The sequence below is a fragment of the Thermobia domestica genome, chromosome 2, assembly GCF_964235325.1.
Source record: "Thermobia domestica chromosome 2, izTheDome1.hap1.1, whole genome shotgun sequence".
Classification (NCBI taxonomy): Eukaryota; Metazoa; Arthropoda; class Insecta; order Zygentoma; family Lepismatidae; genus Thermobia; species Thermobia domestica.
Window position 1 is genome coordinate 182,275,484 of NC_137455.1, and position 15,236 is coordinate 182,290,719.

Genomic DNA, 15,236 nt, shown 5'->3' on the forward strand with positions numbered 1-15,236 from the left:
GCTTATGTTTATATTTTAGTAATTTTTACCCATGAAAGGGAACAAGATGGACCACCCAAATTTATCATGATACATGTTGAGGTCATGTACTATGATACCGAATGCTTAAATTGGAAAATTTCCAAAATTTAAGGGGATATGAAATGGACCCCTATACATGATCATATAACCATATAAGGTAATAGGACCTCATCCACGGGGATAAATTGAGCCAAAACCAAACACGTGGTTGTACTAAAATTTGGCAATTTCGTACCCATCAAAGGAAACGTGGTGAACCACCCAAATTTATAATAATATATATTAGGGTTCTATACTATAATACCAAACATGTAAAAGGGGCAATTTCCAAAATTAAAGGGGTGGGCCAAAGTACCATTCCCAAATTTTTAAAGGAGTGCACAAATGTACCTATGTCTTATGATAGGGAATAGACCCCTATACATAACCATATAACCATATAAGGTAATAGAACCTCATCCAAGGGGATAACTTAGGTCAAACCAAACACGTGGTACAACGTATTGCTTACGTTTATATTTTGGCAATTTGTACCCCTAAAAGGGAACGAGGTGGACCACCCAAATTTATCATAATACATGTTAGGGTCCGGTACTATAATACCAAATGTTTTAAATTGGGCAATTTCCAAAATTTAATGGGGTGGGCCAAAGTACCCCTCCCAAATTTTTAAAGGAGTGCACAAATATACCCATATCTTATGAAAGGTAATGGACCCCTATACATGACCATATAACTATATAGAATAATAACACATCATCAAAGGGGATAAAATCGACCAAAAACCAAACACGTGATATAACGTATTGCTTACGTTTATATTTTGGCAATTTTCTACCCCTAGAAGGAAACGAGGTGGAGCACCCAAATTTATCATGATACATATTAGAGTCCTGTACTATAATACCCAATGTTGAAAATGGGTAGGGATGCGCACGAGACAAGATTTGAGACTGTCTCGTCTCGAAAATGTGCTGTAAAAGGGATGTCTCGACTCGAAAAATATATATTTTTCTATTGGAAGAGCTGTGTCTCGACTCGAATTTTGTCAGAAAAATTCTGTCTCGACTCGACTCGAGCGCATCCCTAAAAATGGGCAATTTCCAAAATTTAAGGGGTGGGCCAAGGTACCCCTCCCAAATTTTTCAAGGGGTGCATTAATATACCCATATGTTATGAAAGGGAATGGACCCCTGTATACGCCCATATAACCATATAAGGTAATAACACCTCATCAAAGGGGATAAATTAGGTCAAAAACCCCCGAAATTTGAATTTTTGGCAATTTTTTTACACATGAAAGGGAACGACATAGACCCCCAATACTGATAGAGGTACATACTATGGTCCTAGGCTACCACACCCAATTTTTAGATTTGGCAATTTCCAAAATTTAAGGGGTGGGCCACGGTACCCCTCCCAAATTTTTCAAGGGGTGCATTAATATACCTATGTCTTATGAAAGGGAATGGACCCTTGTATACGCCCATATAACTATATAAGGTAATAGGACCTCATCCAAGGAGATAAATTAGGCCGAAAACCAAACACGTGGTATAACGTATTGCTTACGTTTATATTTTTGGCAATTTTGTACCCCTAAAAGGGGACGAGGTGGACCACCCAAATTTATAGTGATCCATATTAGCGTCCTATACTATAATACCAAATGTTTAAATTGGGCAATTTCTAAAAATGAAGGGGTGGGCCAAGGTACCCCTACCAAAAATTTAAAGGGGTGCATTAATATACCCATGTCTTATGAAAGGTAATGGACCCCTATACATGACCATATAACTATATAGGATAATAACACCTCATCAAAGGGGATAAATTAGGTCGAAAACCAAACACGTGGTACAACGTATTGCTTACGTTTATATTTTGGCAATTTGGTACCCCTAGAAGGGAATGAGGTGGACCACCCAAATTTATCATGATACATATTAGGGTCCGGTACTATAATACCAAATGTTTAAATTGGGCAATTTCCAAAATTTAAGGGGTGGGCCAACGTACCCCCTCCCAAATTTTTCAAGGGGTGCATTAATATACCCATATGTTATGAAAGGTAATGGACCCCTGTATACGCCCATATAACTATATAGGGTAATAATACCTCATCAAAGGGGATAAATTAGGTCAAAAACCCCCGAAATTTAAATTTTTGGCAATTTTTTACCCATAAAAGGGAACGACATAGACACCCAATACTGATAGAGGTACATACTATGGTCCTAGGCTACCACACCCAATTTTTAAATTTGGCAATTTCCGAAATTTAAGGGGGGTGGTCCTATGTACCCCTGCCAAAATTTAGGGGGTGGGCCAAGGTACCCCTGCCAAAATTTAGAGGGGGTGGTCCTAGGTACCCCTAGGTTATTGACCCCGGGCCAAGGTCATTGACCTTTGACCTATGACGTCACAAAGGTCGGGGTCAAAGTCCAAAGTGAGACCAAGTCATGCGATTACTACTATTTCAAACATTACCCTATTATTGCAACCAAGACAAGCATCCAAGGATACCAGGTGCACCTCCAAACAACAATATCATAGTCCATAATGTTAGTTATGTATAGTAATAAACAGCAGTGTTCCGCTTATTTTGGAAGGTAGAAAATTGAGCGCAAACGTTGAATAAAGCATATATTTCTATTTTGAATTTTTATAACCTAAAATTGATTTAATATAATTTTGTTCTAATGTTAAAAAAATAAATACTTCCATTTTCATTATTAATATGAAACAAAGTACCTCGCAAAGAGCTTGTATTATGCACACAAAAATGAAACAAAAATTTACTTTTGCGATAATTTAAAAATGGAAATAATAAATAAAAATAAACGCACGTTTCAAGTCTTCCGGGTAGGTTGACGTCAAGTTGGCCGGGACATAATCTTGAAATTTTAAAATTGAATAATATGACTATGCCAATCGTTCCTGCTTCATTTCTGCTGTAAACTGCTCGAATTTGAACGTTATTGCTAAGTAAATAATGCTGTTATTTCTATAATTACGTATTAATGTTAGGGGAGTCGGGAAATTGAACAAAATTGCTAAATTTTAAAATCTGACTACGGAAATCGTTTCTGGTGTGTTGCTGATGGACACTACTCGTATTTATTTGTTACTGTTAGATAAATAACGCCGTTATTAAAGTTTCTATTATAACGTATTAACTTTAAGTGAGCTGGGACATAGAAGCACAATTAGTAAATTGTCAATCTGACTTTGCAAATCGTATTTGTTTTGCTCTCCACTGAAACTGCTCGATTTTAGACGTTGCTGCTAGATACACAACGCTGTTGTTGTAGTTTCTATTTTCAGTATTTGTGTTAAGTGAGCCGAAATGTAAGAGCAAATTTACTAAATTTGATAATCTGACTACGTGAAGATTTACTTCTATGTTCCTGTTAAAAAGTGCTCGAATTTGAACGTTACTGTAGGCAAATAACGCCGTTAATCATGTTTCAAATTACCCTGTCAACTTGATGTCAAGTTAACTGGAACATAATCTTTAAAATCACAAAATTCAATAATATAAGTTTGCCTACCGTTCTACTGAAAACTACTCAAATTTGAATTCTATTGCCAGGTTAATAACGCCATTATTCGTATTTCTATTATCATGTATAAACGTTAAGTGAGCCGAGATATAGGGGCAAAATTACTAAATTTGGCAATCTAACTAAGCGAATCTTTGCAGTTACGTTCCTGCAGATAACTGCTCGAATGTGAACGTTATTGCTATGTAAATAACGATGTTATTAACATTCCAAATGTACTGGCCACCAACTTTTGAGGAAACAAGAGGAAGTAAGAAGAAGTAAGAGGACCCAAGTAGCGAATCTCTGATGTTTTTTGGCCATATCGAGTTAGGGGGATAAAGATAGGTAACTTCAGATCCTCTATATTATAAGATCCTTGGATAGCACTAACGCTGGTGTGTAGTACATTTTGCAGTGTCCGTGGGGTGTATAGTACATTAATAATAAATTTGGATATTTTGTGCTGATAGGAATAGCATTTTCCAGAAGAACAGAATTGTTGGTCACTGCAATAATAATAATAATAATAATAATAATAATAATAATAATAATAATAATAATAATAATAATAATAATAATAATAATTCCACTATGGATTTCTTTTCTTATAGGTTAATTATCATTTTCTTCCTTTTTCTCAAAAAATTGAAATTGTGGGTTAACTTTGTCTTTCAACGCCCCTCAATTTCAAGTGTAGAAATGAAGCACTAACGTTAGGATTTGTAATACTAAGAAAAAGTAAAGAAGTACTACCATGATATTACCTGTATATGTGATTGCTAATCCTAATATGCGATGAATCTGATTCTTGGACGTGTTTAAGTAAATAGCTAAAATCTAATGTCTCAATTTTTCCATATTATAACTGTGTCCATACCCCTACTTTACCAGTCCCGATTGTCATTAAGTTTTAGTTTCATTCGAGCGTTTTGTACATTTTTAATATTTTTAAAAGGTATAAAAAAGCCTTTTATTTCTGCGGATATCAGATAAACAAATAAAAATTCGATATAAAACAAATTGTTAAAGAAAACGCTTTTAATCTACATCCATCGTAGGAAGACTAATTACATTGGACACATCTTGCGAAGAAACTGTATGTAAGAAACGCCATAGAGGGAAACATGGAAGGTATGACAGGAGTAGGAAGAAGAAGATTGCAACTGGTTGGAGATTTAAGAAACGGAAGAACGTATAGGGAGTTGAAAGAGGAAACTGAAGATCAATAAAAGTGGAGGAAACATTTCGAGACATATTTAGAAAAGTGGCAATTTTGGCTTGACGTCAAAGGAATATCGCCACTTTAATTAGTTAATAACTTTACATGGGTGAGAGTACTAACGTTGTGCTCGTAGTACTAACCAGTACTAACGTAGTACTAACGATTGACACTACTTTTGTATATTTTGGACAATATTTACAAAAGTGGCGATTTTGGCTTGACGTCAAGTGAATATCGCCTCTTTAATTAGTTAATAACTTTACATGGGTGATAGTACTAACGTTGTGCTTGCAGTACTAACCAGTACTAACGAAGTACTAACAATCGACACCACTTTTGTATACTTTGGTCAATATTTAGAAAAGTGGCAATTCTGGCTTGACGTCAAGTGAATATCGCCACTTTAATTCGTTAATAACTTTATATGGGTGCGTGTACTAACTTACTGCTTGTAGTACTAACCAGTACTAACGAAGTACTAACGATTGACACTACTTTTGTATAATTTAGAGAAGATTTACAAAAGTGGCGATTCTGGCTTGACGTCAAGTGAATATCGCCACTTTAATTCGTTAATAACTTTATATCGGAGTGAGTACTAACGTTGTGCTTGGAGTACTAACCAGTACTAACGTAGTACTAACGATTGACACAACTTTTGTATAATTTGGAGAAGATTTACAAAAGTGGCGATTCTGGCTTGACGTCAAGTGAATATCGCCACTTTAATTCGTTAATAACTTTATATGGGTGTGAGTACTAACGTCGTGCTTGGAGTACTAACCAGTACTAACGTAGTACTAACGATTGACACTACTTTTGTATAATTTGATGAAGATTTTACCAAATTAAATTCAACTTTACGAATTCTACTCATTTCTGTGTAAAATCAAGTGTTTCTTGCTAGATGCACCAAATATCTTTCATTACCTTTACCAATTTCAAGAATTTCAAACATTACCCTATTATTGCAACCAAGACAAGCATCCAAGGATACCAGGTGCACCTCCAAACAACAATATCATAGTCCATAATGTTAGTTATGTATAGTAATAAACTGCAGTGTTCCGCTTATTTTGGAAGGTAGAAAATTGAGTGCAAACGTTGAATAAAGCATATATTTCTATTTTGAATTTTTATAACCTAAAATTGATTTAATATAATTTTGTTCTAATGTTAAAAAAAAAAAACTTCCATTTTCATTATTAATATGAAACAAAGTACCTCGCAAAGAGCTTGTATTATGCACACAAAAATGAAACAAAAATTTACTTTTGCGATAATTTAAAAATGGAAATAATAAATAAAAATAAACGCACGTTTCAAGTCTTCCGGGTAGGTTGACGTCAAGTTGGCCGGGACATAATCTTGAAATTTTAAAATTGAATAATATGACTATGCCAATCGTTCCTGCTTCATTTCTGCTGTAAACTGCTCGAATTTGAACGTTATTGCTAAGTAAATAATGCTGTTATTTCTATAATTACGTATTAATGTTAGGGGAGTCGGGAAATTGAACAAAATTGCTAAATTTTAAAATCTGACTACGGAAATCGTTTCTGGTGTGTTGCTGATGGACACTACTCGTATTTATTTGTTACTGTTAGATAAATAACGCCGTTATTAAAGTTTCTATTATAACGTATTAACTTTAAGTGAGCTGGGACATAGAAGCACAATTAGTAAATTGTCAATCTGACTTTGCAAATCGTATTTGTTTTGCTCTCCACTGAAACTGCTCGATTTTAGACGTTGCTGCTAGATACACAACGCTGTTGTTGTAGTTTCTATTTTCAGTATTTGTGTTAAGTGAGCCGAAATGTAAGAGCAAATTTACTAAATTTGATAATCTGACTACGTGAAGATTTACTTCTATGTTCCTGTTAAAAAGTGCTCGAATTTGAACGTTACTGTAGGTAAATAACGCCGTTAATCATGTTTCAAATTACCCTGTCAACTTGATGTCAAGTTAACAGGAACATAATCTTAAAAATCACTAAATTGAATAATATAAGTTTGCCTACCGTTCTACTGAAAACTACTCAAATTTGAATTCTATTGCCAGGTTAATAACGCCATTATTCGTATTTCTATTATCATGTATAAACGTTAAGTGAGCCGAGATATAGGGGCAAAATTACTAAATTTGGCAATCTAACTAAGCGAATCTTTGCAGTTACGTTCCTGCAGATAACTGCTCGAATGTGAACGTTATTGCTATGTAAATAACGATGTTATTAACATTCCAAATGTACTGGCCACCAACTTTTGAGGAAACAAGAGGAAGTAAGAAGAAGTAAGAGGACCCAAGTAGCGAATCTCTGATGTTTTTTGGCCATATCGAGTTAGGGGGATAAAGATAGGTAACTTCAGATCCTCTATATTATAAGATCCTTGGATAGCACTAACGCTGGTGTGTAGTACATTTTGCAGTGTCCGTGGGGTGTATAGTACATTAATAATAAATTTGGATATTTTGTGCTGATAGGAATAGCATTTTCCAGAAGAACAGAATTGTTGGTCACTGCAATAATAATAATAATAATAATAATAATAATAATAATAATAATAATAATAATAATAATAATAATAATAATAATAATAATAATAATAATAATAATAATAATTCCACTATGGATTTCTTTTCTTATAGGTTAATTCTCATTTTCTTCCTTTTTCTCAAAAATTTGAAATTGTGGGTTAATTTTGTCTTTCAACGCCCCTCACGTTAGGATTTGTAATACTAAGAAAAAGTAAAGAAGTACTACCATGATATTACCTGTATATGTGATTGCTAATCCTAATATGCGATGAATCTGATTCTTGGACGTGTTTAAGTAAATAGCTAAAATCTAATGTCTCAATTTTTCCATATTACAACTGTGTCCATACCCCTACTTTACCAATCTCGATTGTCATTAAGTTTTAGTTTCATTCGAGCGTTTTGTACATTTTTAATATTTTTAAAAGGTATAAAAAAGCCTTTTATTTCTGCGGGTATCAGATAAACAAATAAGAATTCGATATAAAATAAATTGTTAAAGAGAACGCTTTTAATCTACATCCATCGTAGGAAGACTAATTACATTGGGCACATCTTGCGAAGAAACTGTATGTAAGAAACGCCATAGAGGGAAACATGGAAGGTATGACAGGAGTAGGAAGAAGAAGATTGCAACTGGTTGAAGATTTAAGAAACGGAAGAACGTATAGGGAGTTGAAAGAGGAAACTGAAGATCAATAAAAGTGGAGGAAACATTTCGAGACATATTTAGAAAAGTGGCAATTTTGGCTTGATGTCAAAGGAATATCGCCACATTAATTAGTTAATAACTTTACATGGGTGAGAGTACTAACGTTGTGCTCGTAGTACTAACCAGTACTAACGTAGTACTAACGATTGACACTACTTTTGTATATTTTGGACAATATTTACAAAAGTGGTGATTTTGGCTTGACGTCAAGTGAATATCGCCTCTTTAATTAGTTAATAACTTTATATGGGTGTGAGTACTAATGTTGTGCATGGAGTACTAACCACTACTAACGTAGTACTAACGATTGACACTACTTTTGTATAATTTAGAGAAGATTTACAAAAGTGGCGATTCTGGCTTGACATCAAGTGAATATCGCCACTTTCATTCGTTAATAACTTTATATGGGTGTGAGTACTAACGTTGTGCATGGAGTACTAACCAGTACTAACGTAGTACTAACGATTGACACTACTTTTGTATAATTCGGAGAAGATTTACAAAAGTTGCGATTCTGGCTTGACGTCAAGTGAATATCGCCACTTTAATTCGTTAATAACTTTATATGGGTGTGAGTACTAACGTTGTGCTTGGAGTACTAACCAGTACTAACGTAGTACTAACGATTGACACTACTTTTGTATAATTCGGAGAAGATTTACAAAAGTGGCGATTCTGGCTTGACGTCAAATGAATATCGCCACTTTAATTCGTTAATAACTTTAAATGGGTATGAGTACTATCGTTGTGCTTGGAGTACTAACCAGTACTAACGTAGTACTAACGATTGACACTACTTTTGAATAATTTGGAGAAGATTTACAAAAGTGGCGATTCTGGCTTGACGTCAAATGAATATCGCCACTTTAATTCGTTAATAACTTTATATGGGTGTGAGTACTAACGTTGTGCTTGGAGTACTAACCAGTACTAACGAAGTACTAACGATTGACACTACTTTTGTATAATTCGGAGAATATTTACAAAAGTGGCGATTCTGCTTTGACGTCAAGTGAATATCGCCACTTTAATTAGTTAATAACTTTACATGGGTGATAGTACTAACGTTGTGCTTGCAGTACTAACCACTACTAACGAAGTACTAACAATTGACACCACTTTTGTATACTTTGGTCAATATTTAGAAAAGTGGCAATTCTGGCTTGACGTCAAGTGAATATCGCCACTTTAATTAGTTAATAACTTTATATGGGAGCGTGTACTAACTTAGTGCTTGTAGTACTAACCAGTACTAACGAAGTACTAACGATTGACACCTCTTTTGTATATTTTGGAGAATATTTACAAAAGTGGCGATTTTGGCTTGACGTCAAGTTAATATCACAACTTTAATTAGTTAATAACTTTACATGGGTGTGAGTACTATCGTTGTGCTTGGAGTACTAACCAGTACTAACGTAGTACTAACGATTGACACTACTTTTGTATAATTCGGAGAAGATTTACAAAAGTGGCGATGCTGGCTTGACCTCAAGTGAATATCGCCACTTTAATTCGTTAATAACTTTATATGGATGTGAGAACTAATGTTGTGCATGAATACTAACCAGTACTAACGTAGTACTAACGATTGACACTACTTTTGTATAATTCGGAGAAGATTTACAAAAGTGGCGATTCTGGCTTGACGTCAAGTGAATATCGCCACTTTAATTCGTTAATAAGTTTATATGGGTGTGAGTACTAACGTTGTGCATGAAGTACTAACCAGTACTAACGTAGTACTAACGATTGACACTACTTTTGTATAATTCGGAGAAGATTTACAAAAGTGGCGATTCTGGCTTGACGTCAAGTGAATATCGCCACTTTATTTCGTTAATAACTTTATATTGGTGTGAGTACTAACGTTGTGCTTGGAGTACAAACCAGTACTAACGTAGTACTAACGATTGACACTACCTTTGTATAATTCGGAGAAGATTTACAAAAGTGGCGATTCTGGCTTGACGTCAAATGAATATCGCCACTTTAATTCGTTAATAACTTTATATGGGTGTGAGTACTATCGTTGTGCTTGGAGTACTAACCAGTACTAACGTAGTACTAACGATTGACACTACTTTTGTATAATTTGGAGAAGTTTTACAAAAGTGGCGATTCTGGCTTGACCTCAAGTGAATATCGCCACTTTAATTTGTTGATAACTTTATATGGGTGTGAGTACTAATGTTGTGCATGGAGTACTAACCAGTACTAACGTAGTACTAACGATTGACACTACTTTTGTATAATTCGGAGAAGATTTACAAAAGTGGCGATTCTGGCTTGACGTCAAGTGAATATCGCCACTTTCATTCGTTAATAACTTTATATGGGTGTGAGTACTAACGTTGTGCTTGGAGTACTAACCAGTACTAACGTAGTACTAACGATTGACACTACTTTTGCATAATTCGGAGAAGATTTACAAAAGTTGCGATTCTGGCTTGACGTCAAGTGAATATCGCCACTTTAATTCGTTAATAACTTTATATGGGTGTGAGTACTAACGTTCTGCTTGGAGTACTAACCAGTACTAACGTAGTACTAACGATTGACACTACTTTTGAATAATTTGGAGAAGATTTACAAAAGTGGCGATTCTGGCTTGACGTCAAATGAATATCGCCACTTTAATTCGTTAATAACTTTATATGGGTGTGAGTACTAACGTTGTGCTTGGAGTACTAACCAGTACTAACGAAGTACTAACGATTGACACTACTTTTGTATAATTCGGAGAATATTTACAAAAGTGGCGATTCTGCTTTGACGTCAAGTGAATATCGCCACTTTAATTAGTTAATAACTTTACATGGGTGATAGTACTAACGTTGTGCTTGCAGTACTAACCAGTACTAACGAAGTACTAACAATTGACACCACTTTTGTATACTTTGGTCAATATTTAGAAAAGTGGCAATTCTGGCTTGACGTCAAGTGAATATCGCCACTTTAATTAGTTAATAACTTTACATGGGAGCATGTACTAACTTAGTGCTTGTAGTACTAACCAGTACTAACGAAGTACTAACGATTGACACCACTTTTGTATATTTTGGAGAATATTTACAAAAGTGGCGATTTTGGCTTGACGTCAAGTGAATATCACAACTTTAATTAGTTAATAACTTTACATGGGTGTGAGTACTATCGTTATGCTTGGAGTACTAACCAGTACTAACGTAGTACTAACGATTGACACTACTTTTGTATAATTCGGAGAAGATTTACAAAAGTGGCGATTCTGGCTTGACGTCAAGTGAATATCGCCACTTTAATTCGTTAATAACTTTATATGGGTGTGAGTACTAACGTTGTGCATGAAGTACTAACCAGTACTAACGTAGTATTAACGATTGACACTACTTTTGTATAATTCGGAGAAGATTTACAAAAGTGGCGATTCTGGCTTGACGTCAAATGAATATCGCCACTTTAATTCGTTAATAACTTTATATGGGTGTGAGTACTAACGTCGTGCTTGGAGTACTAATCAGTACTAACGTAGTACTAACGATTGACACTACTTTTGTATAATTTGGAGAAGATTTACAAAAGTGGCGATTCTGGCTTGACGTCAAGTGAATATCGCCACTTTAATTCGTTAATAACTTTATATCGGAGTGAGTACTAACGTTGTGCTTGGAGTACTAACCAGTACTAACGTAGTACTAACGATTGACACTACTTTTGTATAATTTGGAGAAGTTTTACAAAAGTGGCGATTCTGGCTTGACGTCAAATGAATATCGCCACTTTAATTTTTTAAATAACTTTATATGGGTGTGAGTACTAACGTTGTGCTTGGAGTACTAACCAGTACTAACGTAGTACTAACGATTGACACTACTTTTGTATAATTCGGAGAAGATTTACAAAAGTGGCGATGCTGGCTTGACCTCAAGTGAATATCGCCACTTTAATTCGTTAATAACTTTATATGGATGTGAGTACTAATGTTGTGCATGAATACTAACCAGTACTAACGTAGTACTAACGATTGACACTACTTTTGTATAATTCGGAGAAGATTTACAAAAGTGGCGATTCTGGCTTGACGTCAAGTGAATATCGCCACTTTAATTCGTTAATAAGTTTATATGGGTGTGAGTACTAACGTTGTGCATGAAGTACTAACCAGTACTAACGTAGTACTAACGATTGACACTACTTTTGTATAATTCGGAGAAGATTTACAAAAGTGGCGATTCTGGCTTGACGTCAAGTGAATATCGCCACTTTATTTCGTTAATAACTTTATATTGGTGTGAGTACTAACGTTGTGCTTGGAGTACAAACCAGTACTAACGTAGTACTAACGATTGACACTACCTTTGTATAATTCGGAGAAGATTTACAAAAGTGGCGATTCTGGCTTGACGTCAAATGAATATCGCCACTTTAATTCGTTAATAACTTTATATGGGTGTGAGTACTATCGTTGTGCTTGGAGTACTAACCAGTACTAACGTAGTACTAACGATTGACACTACTTTTGTATAATTTGGAGAAGTTTTACAAAAGTGGCGATTCTGGCTTGACCTCAAGTGAATATCGCCACTTTAATTTGTTGATAACTTTATATGGGTGTGAGTACTAATGTTGTGCATGGAGTACTAACCAGTACTAACGTAGTACTAACGATTGACACTACTTTTGTATAATTCGGAGAAGATTTACAAAAGTGGCGATTCTGGCTTGACGTCAAGTGAATATCGCCACTTTCATTCGTTAATAACTTTATATGGGTGTGAGTACTAACGTTGTGCTTGGAGTACTAACCAGTACTAACGTAGTACTAACGATTGACACTACTTTTGCATAATTCGGAGAAGATTTACAAAAGTTGCGATTCTGGCTTGACGTCAAGTGAATATCGCCACTTTAATTCGTTAATAACTTTATATGGGTGTGAGTACTAACGTTCTGCTTGGAGTACTAACCAGTACTAACGTAGTACTAACGATTGACACTACTTTTGAATAATTTGGAGAAGATTTACAAAAGTGGCGATTCTGGCTTGACGTCAAATGAATATCGCCACTTTAATTCGTTAATAACTTTATATGGGTGTGAGTACTAACGTTGTGCTTGGAGTACTAACCAGTACTAACGAAGTACTAACGATTGACACTACTTTTGTATAATTCGGAGAATATTTACAAAAGTGGCGATTCTGCTTTGACGTCAAGTGAATATCGCCACTTTAATTAGTTAATAACTTTACATGGGTGATAGTACTAACGTTGTGCTTGCAGTACTAACCAGTACTAACGAAGTACTAACAATTGACACCACTTTTGTATACTTTGGTCAATATTTAGAAAAGTGGCAATTCTGGCTTGACGTCAAGTGAATATCGCCACTTTAATTAGTTAATAACTTTACATGGGAGCATGTACTAACTTAGTGCTTGTAGTACTAACCAGTACTAACGAAGTACTAACGATTGACACCACTTTTGTATATTTTGGAGAATATTTACAAAAGTGGCGATTTTGGCTTGACGTCAAGTGAATATCACAACTTTAATTAGTTAATAACTTTACATGGGTGTGAGTACTATCGTTATGCTTGGAGTACTAACCAGTACTAACGTAGTACTAACGATTGACACTACTTTTGTATAATTCGGAGAAGATTTACAAAAGTGGCGATTCTGGCTTGACGTCAAGTGAATATCGCCACTTTAATTCGTTAATAACTTTATATGGGTGTGAGTACTAACGTTGTGCATGAAGTACTAACCAGTACTAACGTAGTATTAACGATTGACACTACTTTTGTATAATTCGGAGAAGATTTACAAAAGTGGCGATTCTGGCTTGACGTCAAATGAATATCGCCACTTTAATTCGTTAATAACTTTATATGGGTGTGAGTACTAACGTCGTGCTTGGAGTACTAATCAGTACTAACGTAGTACTAACGATTGACACTACTTTTGTATAATTTGGAGAAGATTTACAAAAGTGGCGATTCTGGCTTGACGTCAAGTGAATATCGCCACTTTAATTCGTTAATAACTTTATATCGGAGTGAGTACTAACGTTGTGCTTGGAGTACTAACCAGTACTAACGTAGTACTAACGATTGACACTACTTTTGTATAATTTGGAGAAGATTTACAAAAGTGGCGATTCTGACTTGACGTCAAGTGAATATCGCCACTTTCATTCGTTAATAACTTTATATGGGTGTGAGTACTAACGTTGTGCTTGGAGTAGTAACCAGTACTAACGTAGTACTAACGATTGACACTACTTTTGTATAATTTGGAGAAGTTTTACAAAAGTGGCGATTCTGGCTTGACGTCAAATGAATATCGCCACTTTAATTTTTTAAATAACTTTATATGGGTGTGAGTACTAACGTTGTGCTTGGAGTACTAACCAGTACTAACGTAGTACTAACGATTGACACTACTTTTGTATAATTTGGAGAAGATTTACAAAAGTGGCGATTCTGGCTTGACGTCAAGTGAATATCGCCACTTTCATTCGTTAATAACTTTATATGGGTGTGAGTACTAACGTTGTGCTTGGAGTACTAACCAGTACTAACGTAGTACTAACGATTAGTATATTTTTCATTTAATTATTAGTAAGTGGCGATTTTGACTTGACAAACGTGTTTCGAGCTCCTGAGTTCGAATCCGTAACCCGTTTTTCTCCAGGACATACCAGTTTTCAGGGAGGAGGGTGTGTTTCAATATCCGCCCAAAGATGCTATTCACCACCCATAATAATTTGCACGTTATAATTTAAATATCAATATAAATTATGCAGATAAAATTGCATAAAAAGTTAAGTTTAACACTTACGTGTTACTTGGTTTTCCTACTCCTTTTGTAATTACTACAGGGTGTCTCGCGTGTCACATTCCAGCAGAAGTCTGCCAACATATTCACACTCCATTTACCACTGTACCGCCTCTCCATGGTAGCTATTTGCTGGTGAAACCTTTCCCCGTGTTCATCAGTGACCTCCCCCAAGCTGTACATTTCAGGGAAGAAGTCCAGGGGGCAATACAGGAAGTGTAACTTTAGGGACATATTACATCTCATGTTACGAAATGAAGTAATTAACCTGCCCACAATGTCTTTGTAATCAAGTGACTTATGATTCCCTAGAAAGTTACTGCACACTTCTCGAAAGGCCTCCCAAGCCTCATTTCCACTTC